At 33.1% G+C, this 13,757-nt stretch overlaps 1 protein-coding gene across 2 annotated transcripts in view; it reads right to left on the bottom strand.

Moving 5' to 3' along the window:
* Positions 1-13,483, bottom strand: part of LOC148954727 (uncharacterized) — an 84,700-nt gene extending 71,217 nt beyond the window's left edge. For both annotated transcript variants that reach the window (XM_089086714.1, XM_089086715.1), the window contains exon 1: positions 13,334-13,483. The gene's annotated coding sequence lies outside the window, so the exon portion shown is untranslated. The remainder of the gene's footprint in view (positions 1-13,333) is intronic.
* Positions 13,484-13,757: the final 274 nt, after the last annotated feature.

Genomic DNA, 13,757 nt, shown 5'->3' with positions numbered 1-13,757 from the left:
GAACAAAATGGCTATCTCAATATTTTGATCGGGTGACGTTGGAAAAAAATGAGCGTGGGAGGGGGCCTAGCTGCCCTCTATTATTTTTGGTCACTCAATAGGGGCACTAGAACTTTTAATTTCCCTTTGAATGAGCCGTCTCCCGAAATTCTAGGACCACTGATTCGATACGATCATCCCTGGAAAAAAAAAAACAAAAAAAAACAAACAAACAAATAAATAAACACGCATCCGTGATCTTTCTTCTGGCGAAAAATGCAAAATTCCACATTTTTGCAGATAGGAGCTTGAAACCTCCGCAGTAGGGTTCTCTGATACCCTGAATATAATGGTGTGATTTTCATTAAGGTTATATAGCTTTTAGGGGGTCTTTTACCTTTTTTCGAAAATCAGCCAAATATTCTTAGGCACGTAACTTTTAATAGGTAAGACAAAACTTGATGAAACTTATATATTTGAAATCAGCATTAAAACCTGATTCTTTTGATGTATCTATTGGTATCAAAATGCCGTTTTCTACAGTTTCGGTTACCATTGAGCCGGGTCGCTCCTTACTTACAGTACGTTACCACGAACTGTTTGACAATGGGCAAAGTTCGAAACTTGCAGCCCTTACATTTGGGACTGTGAGGGGTTAAGTCATCCTTAGAGATATAGTTTTTACATCTTTCGAGTAGGCTGAAACAAATGGCTATCTCAAAATTTCAATCAAATGACTTTGGTAAAAAATGAGCGTGGGAGGGGGTCTAGCTGCCCTCCAGTTTTTTGGTCACTTAAAAAGGGCACTAGAACTTTTAATTTCCGTTCGAATGAGCCCTTTTACAATATTCCATGACCACTGGGTCGAAACGATCACCCCTGAAAAAAAAACGCGCATCGTGATCTTTCTTCGAGCAAAAAATGCATATTTACACCTTTTTGCAGATAGGAGCGTGAAACTTCTTTAATAGGGTTCTCTGATAAGCTGAATGTGATGGTGTAATTTTCGTAAACTTCTTTAATAGTCTTCTTTGATAAGCTGAATCTGATGGTGTGATTTTCGTTAAGGTTAATTAAAAAAAATTGCAATTAAAACAAAATTTTATTGTTTAAAAAAAATTGAGTTGTGAGAAAGTCAAACTTTAGCGTAAAGAGCGAGGCGTTGAGAAGGGGACAGCCCCTTTCATATACGGAATAATTATTGTTCGTTTTAAGTTTTAACGTCGTTCGTTACTTTCAGTTAAAAAAAACTTTTTTTTGAACATTTTTGAATTAATGCAGGTTTTGACTTTGGCTCACCGTGCATGAATAATTAAAACAAAATTTGCATATTAATTTTACTTTTATTTGGTTAAATGGCTTTCTCGAAACTTGTTAAATTTTATTTACGAACGTTTTTATTAGTAATAAATATACGTAACTTACGAATTAACTTACGTAACGAACTTCTATATTCATGTATTTTTAATACGTATATTAGGGGGTTTGCCCCCTAGTCAATACCTTGCTCTTTAAGCTAAAGTTCGAATTGTGTTCCAATTCTTTAAAAATTATCCCTTAATAACAAAGGCCGTTAATTAGAATAATAATTATGAAAATACTAAAAAATCTTTGGCTTAAAGAGCAAGGTATTGACTAGGGGGTGAACCCAATCATATAGCTAATATTTTTTTTGTTCGTTTGAAGTTTTGATGTTTCTCCTTACTTTAAGTTGAAAAACTTTTTTTTTATATTTAATTTCTGATTTTTTTTTTAAATAATGATGGGAAATCCGGCGCCCCCTTCATTTCAATGTCCCTTCCCCCCTGAAAACTTCCTTCATGAAAAGATCCTCCCATATAACCCCCAACCCATCCCCCCCACCCCCCCCCCCACTACCAGAAAAAATTCCCCCTGAAAACGTCTGTATACTTCCCAATAACCAATACTATATGTTAACATTGGGTAAAGTTCACAACTAAAAGACATAGTTATCAAATTTTCGACCATGCTGAAAAAATGGCTATCTCAAAATTTGGATCGGGTGACTTTGGGAAAAAATGAGCGTGGGAGGGGGTCTAGATGCCCTCCATTTTTTTTGTCACTTAAAAAGGGCACTAAAAATTTTAATTTACGTTCCAATGAGCCCCCCACGATATTCTAGGACCACTGGGTCAATACGATCACCCCTGGGGAAAAGAAAAAAAACCAAAAAAAAACCAACAAATAAACACGCATCCGTGATCTTTCTTCTGGCAAAAAACGGAAAATTTAACATTTTTCTAGATAGGAGCTTAAAACATATACAGTAGAGTTCTCTGATACGCTGAATATGATGGTGGGATTTTCATTAAGGTTCTATAGCTTTTAGGGGGTCTTTCCCGCTTTTTTGAAAATCAGCCAAATTTTCTCAGGCGCTTAACTTTTGATGGGTAAGATTAAACTTGATGAAACTTATATATTTGAAATCAAAATTAAAATCTGATTCTTTTGATGTATCTATTGGTATCAAAATTCCGTTTTTTAGAGTTTCGGTTACCATTGAACCGGGTCGCTCCTTACTTAAATAATAGAGTTGTGAAAAAGTCAAATTTCAGCGTAAAGAGCGAGGCGTTAAGGAGGGGACAGCCCCTTTCATATAAGGAGTAATTTCTGTTCGTTTTAAGTTTTAACGTCGTTCCTTACTTTCAGTTCAAAAAAAAACTTGTTTTTTTATTTAATTATTGAACGTTTTTGAATAAATGCAGGTTTTGATCTTGGTTCACCGTACATGAATAATTAAAACAAAATTTGCCGTTTTTTAGAGTTTTGGTTACCATTGAGCCGGGTCGCTCCTTACTTACAGTTTGTTACCACGAACTGTTTGATCAGGATTATTATTGTTATTATTATTAATGTAACAATATTTATCACTAGATATATAGAAATATGTTATATCTTCAAATGAATAATTAGATAATGGAGCAATTATGGTTCGCTACATATAGGTGATGCGCAGGGGCGGCTCCAGGATTTGTTAGGGGGGAGCGCAAAAATAGGTTGATCCGATAAACTTGTGTTAGGAGCAAGTTTATTTAACGCAAACTTGCGTTGATTAAGTAAATTGCACTACTTTTGACTACGTTAGGGGGTGCACCCCCCTCGCCCTTCCCCTGGAGCTGCCACTGGTGATGCGATAGATAAGCTGTATGGACTCTATGTAATCAATGTTCAGTAGTAAATGACTTTTTTTTTTTTTTTTTTTTTTTTTAAGGACTTAGGGTCTGATATCACCTATGAAATGAACTTTTTTGGTTATGGAGGAAATCACCATTTGGAAGATAGAGCGAAACTCAGCACACGGAAGCACACGGATTCAGGGGAGGGGAGGCACGGAAACAGGCCAAAACTCCTTCCTCTAATTTACAGGTCTTTCTTTAATGTATGTACAGCATGGTTTTCTTCAGTTCAAATACTTTGCTTCTTGTCAAAGTACTCTGACGACCACCTTTTTAAAGAAGTACATGGGAAAATTTGGCACAATTTTGCTTTCGCACTGCGCAGTAGAACCGATCATGCGTAAGAACCGAACTTACGTTGCGTTATGTAATATTGCGGATTTTATCCGCAAAGTGGGTCGTTCGAAGTAGACTCCGGCTCGACGGAGAATTTTATGTTATGCAATGGTATGGATGGAAAAATCAACATGATAGCAAAGAAATTCAATTTCTGGTTGAGAGATTTGTAAATTTTGAAAATGAATCAACATTTTTTTTTTCTAGAAAGCCTTTCACACTTGATTAGAGCTTGAATCTCCATCTCCGCTCCATATTTTCTATTTTCCAATAGTATGCCTATGACCATTGTGAGAATTAAAAAAATTATATTTTGATATTCGTACACATATTTTTTACATTAGCCTAGCAAAAAAGGGGCTTCTTTAAGTTTGAAAGCTGTATTTACGTAATACAGCTCACAATGGTCATAGGCATACTATTGGAAAATAGAAAATATGGAGTGGAGATGGAGATTCAAGCTCTAATCAAGTGTGAAATGCTTTCTAGAAAAAAAAATGTTGATTCATTTTCTTTAAGTTTGAAAGCTGTATTTACGTAACGTAACTTAACCACTTTAAGTAAAAAGTTACGTACGTTGTGTGAAAGATGCTTAAGGCATAACGTGAAATACAAAAGTAACAATATACGAAACATTTAATTGAATTGAGTCTTGGGGCCCTCCGAATCTCCAGATCCAGGTATTGTCGTCTCCTTGCATCCTACCTTTTACTTAGGCCTAATTATAAGCTAAATAGCAAAAGAATGTGTAATTTGCTTAGATATTCCAATTTATAGGTATTAAACAGTTTTTATTCTTTAAACACCTGTCAATCCTGCATTACCCCCTACTTTTTTCTAGTTTTACTAATTTAAAATTCATTTCTTTTTCCTTTTCATTTTGAATAAAATTTCATTTCATTTTCATTACTGAGATTTCATTTTTATTTGGAATTTTCTTTCTACCTAAAATAAAAAATAAAACAATCTCAAAGCATTAATAAAATTTCAATTTTTTTCCTTCAATACACTTTTTTTTAGTGTTTTGATATTCTTCAGTGTTTTTTTTATTATTTAATAATGTTTTTAATGTTGTTTTTTAATTATTTTTTATGCAGCAGATTTGAAGCACAGCAATAAAAAATAAAGAAAAAAACTAAAAACTAAAAGTAGATTAGTTTAATTTTCCCAGTCAGAATAAAGTCTAAATTTATTCCTTATTTTTGCTAAAAATTGTATTTTATTTCATGTAACAGAAACTGGACACTTAATGCGACGCAATAAATTTTAAAAAGTCTAATGTTTTTCGACGTCTAATTATTTCAGCTAAGAAACTAAAAAAAGAAACTTGCCAAGAATATGTCAAATTACGCAGCTTTTTGTTTCCTGGGAGAATTTTTTTGTAAAATCGTCAACTATTGTTATTAACATCACCTGTTCAAAATCAGGATTTAACTTAATTTGAGTTTTGCGACTTTGTAACTTTATCGACAGGTCAATGATCCTAGGCTGTTAACAATAGTTAATATTAAAGAGGGTCTTATACAAAGGACTGCCAGCAAGAAACAAAAACACTTTATACACCATGTCCTTTGGGTATCTTTTTATCTTTTATTCACCTTCTTCTGCAGGCACGTTTAAGTATGTTTTAGTAATATAAAAATTGGTACTATTGAAACTATCTACAGCTTTCAAAGACTGATCCTGGCTACTAATAAATTTGATTGGTAGGTCTCAATCAATCATACCTGTAGTTTCTGGATTGTGTCACATTCTTGAACTTCTTTAAATAAATTGAGTGATATATTAATTTTTTTCAATATTTTTAGTTCTGACTTATTAAAAATGAAGCAATCTAACTGAACTTTTAAACGTGAGGCATAAAAAAACACGGAACATACTACGAAATTTAGAACCATATTTCGCAAATATTTGTTCATTCTTCCACTTTGGATAAAAAGCTGAGTTTTTAAGGTACTTTTATATTAAACGCACTCTTTTATATATGTCAAACTGGAGACGCGACAGAAAACCCGTTTTGTATGGGTTAATTTAAGACACTGCTATACAGTAATGAATTCTTAGCGTGGTTTTAAAATGCGTTGACGATATTTAAACTGCTGTTTTTTGGAATTTAGAGAAAGAAAAAGGTACCTAGGTTAGGTTAGGTTACGTATTTAATATATGCTATGCCTTACCCCCCACCCCTCTAATGTGCAAATATATAGCCCAAATTTTTTTCTAAACTATTATATATTTATCCTATTTTATTTCATTAGTATTAACCAAACTAGCACTATATAAAAGAGTGCGTTTAATATAAAAGTACCGTTTTTAATAACAAATTTTTAGTTTCCAATATTACAGTAAAACTATAAGTACCGTACTACAAGAAAGCTCTCAAATACAGCATGCGTCAGTGTTTCTCTGCATCCCCACGTTATCAGTTTTTTTCAGTTGGGTGTTCTTTTTCTGTTCTTTGTTTGATTTTTCATTTTTGTTTTGTTTGTTATTCGTTTTCTTCGTGTGTTACTTCACGTGTTATGCTATTGCATAGTGTGGGTGAAAAATAAGCGATAATAATATTGTATCTACTAAAAATTTGATTCCAAATATCTTTATTTGGAATAAACTAATAATCTAGTTTAGTTATTCAGACATTTTTAAACTCCTTATAATTCTTCTCCGAATACTGTTTATAATTCCAAGGATTCTGAAAATGTCGAAATGGCTATCAGTTCAATTTTTAGTTTATTGAAAATAAAGAAATCCGAAATATGATTTTTGGCGGATGCAAAACTTTGCAAGATGGGTGACGTTGTTCATATTCTTTTTTACTAGTCACATCATATATCTAGTAGCTTATTAAATATCTAGCCATTTTTTTTTTCTTTGTTTCTGAACTTAACCCAAAAAGACAATAATTTTATAAAGAACAAAAAAATGTTCAATGCTTAAATGCATTTCACATTTGACAATACTACCGAAAGCTACTCAGTCTTGTTCAGCAATCACTCAGGGGTTTAGTTCTAGGGGAGGTAGTACGACCATCCACGTAAGAAAATTTTTCAACGGGGTGGGGGGGGGTAAAAAAACAAATTTAATATAATAATTTGAATAAGAATTACAGAGAATTTCAGAAAGATTCAGGATTTCAGGGCAACAGGCAATGAGGCTCACACCCTGCGTATGTCCCCGCGTAATACCCATTCAGAATAAGATGAGCTAGTTCAGATTAGTTCAGATTTTCATGATCAAATATACAGCTATTATACTGGCTTAGTTTTTTTTTTACTACTTATAATATACTATACTTAGTAAATTTACCTATTTACTATATAACTTAGTAAATAGGTTGACGGCAATAAATGACGTAAAATCAATGACAGAAGATTGACCTCAGTTGGTAATAAAAATGAAGTAATTTTTATTAGCAATATCACCCCAATCATTCATTAAAGATTACCCGCCAAACGGCCAAGTTCATTGATCGGCGCTTTAAAAATTTTGGTCAGTTACGCCTCTGGTTGTAACTGCGTTTCTCCGTTTCCCAATGACTGCCCTAACTGTAGGGGGTTGGGGGGGGGGGGTAAGAAAGGTTCCCATCCAGAGAGTCAGGGGCCATAGGCTATATAATATTTTTTCTCCAAATAATTTGGGGGGACTGTCCCCCTGCTCCCCCCCCCCCCAAAAAAAAAAATAACGACAACACTGATTGCAGTAAAAAAGGCACTGCACTCTACATATAAAGCTTATAAAATCAAATATCTAGTTTTTCGAGCCAAAATTTCTTGAAGAACTCGATTCACGACTTAATGAACTTACAAGATACTTTGCCAAATCATCAATCAACTACAAAAATGCTATTATAGTGAAAGGTAGACGTACAGTGTTACTAACTGTAATCAATAAGTAAAAAAGTAGTTGGAACAGTGATCTATTGAGCCCCTAGAAAATTTTTGGAAGAACAGTGAAATCCTAAAAATTTATTTATTAGCCAAATAATTTACTCTTTACCTCCTCTCCCAGCTTGCAAATCCTTCGTGTCTAGGCAGACACAAAAAAGATTATTACAGGGAGACGAAACTTGTCAAAACAGCAACAAAGGGGTTATAAAGTGGGGATTTCTTAGGGATACTAATGACTGGCTTCCCTCCCCAAGAGTCAACTCTGATCTCCCTATCTTATCTTTTGTCTTACTTGGTGGTATTACTTGTACTTTTTTTTTAAAATTACTCTTTTAAATTTGGATGATAATTCTTAATTTCGATTTTAGTCTAATAATTAATTTTTATCATTGTTAAGGTATATCATGCTAAATCAGACATCGGGGACATATGCGGGATTTCCCTCTTTGAAAAAAAAATACTTAAAAAGGAAATCCAAAGTCTAGATAAAATGGATAAACTATATGAAGATATGTAGGAAATTATCGTAAAAACTGGAAAAATTTTGATATTTCGAGTAAACACAGTTCCAAGCAATTAGCCCCACCCTTTTTACTCGCCTATAAGAACTTAAATAGCATACAAAGTAATACGAATAATGGCTAGAGAAACTAAGTTCCCCAAGTTCTTTTTTCAACAAATTCTACAGTTTAAATTTTACAAGGTTACTATTATTTAAGTTTATTTTATTATTAATTTTATTTTATTAATATAATTGGGAACTCAACTTGGAAAATGTTGGTATTTCGAGGAAATACGGTTCCAAATACCCCCCCCCCTTTAGTTGCCTATAAGAACTTAACTGAAAAACATAGAGATATGAATAAGGGCGAAAGAAACTAAGCTCCCCAAGTTTTTTTTTCAACAAATTCTACAGTTTAAATTTTACAAGCTGATTATTATTTAAACTGATATTATTAATAATTTTACTCTATTAATTTATTAGTATTTAATTTTAATCAATCAGTCATTCTGTTTTTTATTTTGTTTAGATTCGTGATAATTAAGTTTACCTAGTTGAAATTTAATTTTACAACGTTAAAATGATTTAAGTTGGATTAGCTAAAATTATAATTAAATTTAACAGCATCTATAACTATATACTTGAATGAATTAGCAGTTATAGATTACCTTAACAACTATTCTTTGAAATTGTCTTGTCGTTCCTAATTGCAAATTATTTTTCAGTAATTCATTATTTAAATTGCCGCTTTGAAACTTATTGTTTCTCCTGTCAAATTGAGCAAAACAAATTTTAACGTAATTTTTCATAAACATTAAGGTGAAAGGGAGCTTTTGGGTTTTTGAAAGTTGAACAAATTTACAATTGCGGCAATATAGTTAATTATTTACATCATCCTGTGAATTTGAAAATAATTTAAAATATGATAGTCCATTGTTACTCAGTGATATATTATTGGGCTCAAGTTAGTTACCATTTGAGCATATGGGTTACGGCCGTATCCAGGATTTTTTTTTGGAGGAGGGGGGGGGGTTACAAAATACGCATGAAAAACGTGTTTTTAAGCATTTTTATTACGCTTTTATGAGTTGGACAAACATTTTTTTTTGGGGGGGGGGGTTCAAACCCCTCTTCTTACTATGACCTTGATATGGGTTCAATTTATCGGTGCATGTATCTGTATTTCTGTTTTATTTCACTTGTAGTATATGACCTTACTTATTATTTTGACAAACGGAGCGTATGGCATGCGCTAACTGCAAATTTTTTGATTTTAGTGCAGTTCATTGCACTTAATATGGGGGACTCTTTTTAAGGGGAAGATTTAACTTTTCGATGCATTGAAATCCACCTTGTTGATGCACAGTACTGAGGTGTGTAGACTAACTTGGATTTGAGACCAACCACGTAGATTCAGAAGGGGATTTGTAACACATTTTTACGTTCTTCTCTTAGAGGATTTTCGTCTTTTAGGACATTTTGAATCAAAGATGTATGTAAGGCATAATCTCGCCCCCTTCCATCCAACCCCTAATTTTACATGGACTCCAATCTAAATTTTAGTAGATTTATTTGTATTCCTTATTCAAGTTACCAACTAATTTTTTTTTTTTTTATTAAGTACTTATGCATTATATCTTACCCACCGCTATAGACTGTACAAGGAAATACTACAAGAAACAAGTCAAACGGGTATTTTGCAATGAATAAGTGGATCACAAAAAGTGATTTCTTATTGCGTTTACAGGTACTGGTGCATTATACCTAACACAACGCTATAGACTGTACAAGGAAACCAGACATGGAAACCCGTCAAACGGTATTTGCTATCTAAATTGATGGCAAAGCGTGATTTCTCATTGCGTTTACAATATTTGAACTGTTGTTTTTTGGCGTTTAGGGGGGGGGGAGGGTACCTATAGGTTAGATTAGGTTACGTATTTAATATATGCTATGCTTTACCCCCCCACCCCCACCCCCCTAATGAAATATATAGCCTAAATTTGTTTCTAAACTATTATATATTCATTCTATTTTATTTTATTTTATTAGCATTAATCAAACTTGACTTCTTTTGTGTGTTAGGTATAATGCACCAGTACCCATTTACAATATTTAAACTGTTGTTTTTCAGGGTTTAAGGGGGAAAAGTACCTAGGTTAGATTACGTACTTAATATATGCTATGCTTTATCCCCCCCCACCCCCCCAATGAAACATATAGCCTAAATTTGTTTCTAAACTATTATATATTCATTTTATTTTATTTTATTTCATTAGCATTAATCAAACTTGACTTCTTTTGTGTGTTAGGTATAATGCACCAGTACCCATTTACAATATTTAAACAGTTGTTTTTCAGGGTTTAGGGGGGACAAGTACCAAGGATAGTTTACGTACTTAATATCTGCTCTGCTTTACCCCCCCCACCCCCTAATGAAATATATAGCCTAAATTTGTTTCTAAACTATTATATATTCATTCTATTTTATTTTATTTCATTAGCATTAATCAAACTTGACTTCTTTTGTGTGTTAGGTATAATGCACCAGTACCCATTTACAATATTTAAACTGTTGTTTTTCAGGGTTTAGGGGGGGGAAATACCTAGGTTAGATTACTTACTTAATATATGCTATGCTTTACCCCCCCCCCCCCTAATGAAATATATAGCCTAAATTTGTTTCTAAACTATTATATATTCATTCTATTTTATTTCATTAGCATTAATCAAACTTGACTTCTTTTGTGTGTTAGGTATAATGCACCAGTACCCATTTACAATATTTAAACTGTTGTTTTTCAGGGTTTAGGGGGGAAAGGTACCTAGGTTAGATTACGTACTTAATATATGCTCTGCTTTATCCCCCCCACCCCCCTAATGAAATATATAGCCTAAATTTGTTTCTAAACTATTATACATTCATTTTATTTTATTTTATTTCATTAGCATTAATCAAACTTGACTTCTTTTGTGTGTTAGGTATAATGCACCAGTACCCATTTACAATATTTAAACTGTTGTTTTTCAGGGTTTAGGGGGAAAAGTACCTAGGTTAGATTACGTACTTAATATATGCTATGCTTTATCCCCCCCACCCCCTAATGAAATATATAGCCTAAATTTGTTTCTAAACTATTATATATTCATTCTATTTTATTTCATTAGCATTAATCAAACTTGACTTCTTTTGTGTGTTAGGTATAATGCACCAGTACCCATTTACAATATTTAAACTGTTGTTTTTCAGGGTTTTTGGGGGTAAATTAACAATGTTATATTACTTACTTAATTTATTCTCTGCTTTACCCCCCCCCACCCCCCTAATGAAATATATAGCCTAAATTTGTTTCTAAACTATTATACATTCATTTTATTTTATTTCATTAGCATTAATCAAACTTGACTTCTTTTGTGTGTTAGGTATAATGCACCAGTACCCATTTACAATATTTAAACTGTGGTTTTTTAGGGTTTAGGGGGGACAAGTAACACGGTTAGATTCCGTCCTTAATATCGGCTCTGCTTTACCTCCCCCCCACCCCCTAATGAAATATATAGCCTAAATTTGTTTCTAAACTATTATATATTCATTTTATTTTATTTTATTTCATTAGCATTAATCAAACTTGACTTCTTTTGTGTTTTAGGTTTAATGCACCAGTACACATTTACAATATTTAAACTGTTGTTTTTCAGGGTTTAGGGGGGAAAAGTACCTAGGTTTGATTACGTACTTATTATATGCTATGATTTACCCCCCCCCACCCCCCTAATGAAATATATAGCCTAAATTTGTTTCTAAACTATTATACATTCATTTTATTTTATTTTATTTTATTATCATTAATCAAACTTGACTTCTTTTGTGTGTTAGGTATAATGCACCAGTACCCATTTACAATATTTAAACTGTTGTTTTTCAGGGGTTTAGGGGGAAAAGTACCTAGGTTAGATTACGTACTTAATATATGCTATGCTTTACCCCCCCCCCTAATGAAATATATAGCCTAAATTTGTTTCTAAACTATTATATATTCATTCTATTTTATTTTATTTCAATTAGCATTAATCAAACTTGACTTCTTTTGTGTGTTAGGTATAATGCACCAGTACCCATTTACAATATTTAAACTGTTGTTTTTTAGGGTTTAGGGGGGAAAAGTACCTAGGTTAGATTACGTACTTAATATATGCTATGCTTTATCCCCCCCCCCCTAATGTGCAAATATATAGCCCAAATTTGTTTCTAAACTATTATATTTTCATCCTATTTTATTTTATTTCATTAGCATTAACCAAACTTGACTTCTTTGTGGGTAAGATATAACGCATAAGTACTTTTTATTATTATCCCCTGAAAAAACTAAAACAATGTGTACTTAACAGTTTAGAATATAGTTAACTGTTTTTACCGTACTTCCCGAAAACTTGTTTCTACACTTCCATAAATTTTGGTAAGATTGCTTACTAATAACCACTGAACAGGGGGGGGGGAAGGATTAGGCCTCGAAACTCGGAAACTTCGGGAGGTCTTTAAAATGAGAGGTGAAGTCCATGGATTAACGATGCTTCTAAACAACAAAGGTCCTTGCTACAGCCCTGAAACGCCTAGGATTAAACTCATGGGCCCCTTTCTTTCAAGTAGAGATCAATCCACTCTGTCCCCACAGGCTAAAAATTTATCACTCTTGACCTCTTTTTGGAAAATTCTTCTTACACATATTAGGGTTTTCCCCTGTTCTTAATTTGATTCTTTTCATTTCTAAGTCAATTGCGCATGTATTAAATATAATATCAAAACTGCGTATGCTTTAAATATTATAATTTTAGCAAATTTTAACGAAATCATCATCATAAAACTACTAATAGCACTAAAAGGTAACTATAGATATTTTATTCAATAGATTAAAGCTTGTTTAAAAGATTTATTTACAAGATTTAAGAAGTTACGAAATCTATCTTATATAAGAGATTAAATTTGCACCGTGGCCAGTCACTGGCCGCCAGTGCCATCAGACTCAAGAAGACTGAGGATGGCATGGCACAGGTCCTATAGAAATTATAATTTTTAATTTATACCATATAGCTTAAAATTCCATAGGGTCAAGCCCCATTTTATTATGTTAAATACCCAGGATGGTCTTAGAAAAATATTTAAGCTATATCTGGTCCCATTAGGGGGGGGGGGTATGGAATGGGACACGATAGGTACAGTAGCGATTACTTTATTAGGGTAGAGAATTGAATGAAGAACTTAATGGTATAACATTTTTCGGTATACCAAAAATGGTCTACCCAAAAACGGATAGTACCAAAAAGAAGCTAACTCGATAAGTATGTTAAACAATTGAAACTGTTTGAAATTTTACAAGATTTGGAAACCAAAAATTTTTGAAATGAAGAGGTACTGAAACAAAGCAGACACTTACGGGTAAAGATTATCCGTTTTGGGTATTAATCCTCCTTGTCGAGCAGCTGTGCTGCAAGTGTATTTTGAACCGACTGAGTATTCACTGGTAATTAGATTTTATTAGGCTTGCGGCTAAAAGAAACGCACGATTTTCTCCATTCGCGATGAAGCTTAACACTCGACTCTTCGAAGGAGGTGGCTGAATTGGGTATTATATACCGATGCTTCAGGCGATGTTGAAGATTTAACTTCTAGCTGTTTGTTGCACAATTAAAGCTTAAGGGTTGGCACCTTTATGAAAAAGTTGGGTCTTTTTGTTTTGCGTAGTTCCCTCAACCCAATGGAGGCTGGTCTAGTTTTTATGCTGATTTAAATCCTCATGATAATGATTGAAGGACGAGTTGTTTTTTCCTGGGTTTGCTTCATGATATAAATGCTACTTG

Source organism: Artemia sp. Qi Xiang Cuo, chromosome 3 (assembly GCF_049724085.1).
Source record: "Artemia sp. Qi Xiang Cuo chromosome 3, ASM4972408v1, whole genome shotgun sequence".
NCBI lineage: Eukaryota > Metazoa > Arthropoda > Branchiopoda > Anostraca > Artemiidae > Artemia > Artemia sp. Qi Xiang Cuo.
Note: the sequence above shows the minus strand (reverse complement) of the source record. Positions and strands in the feature narration are given on the sequence as shown.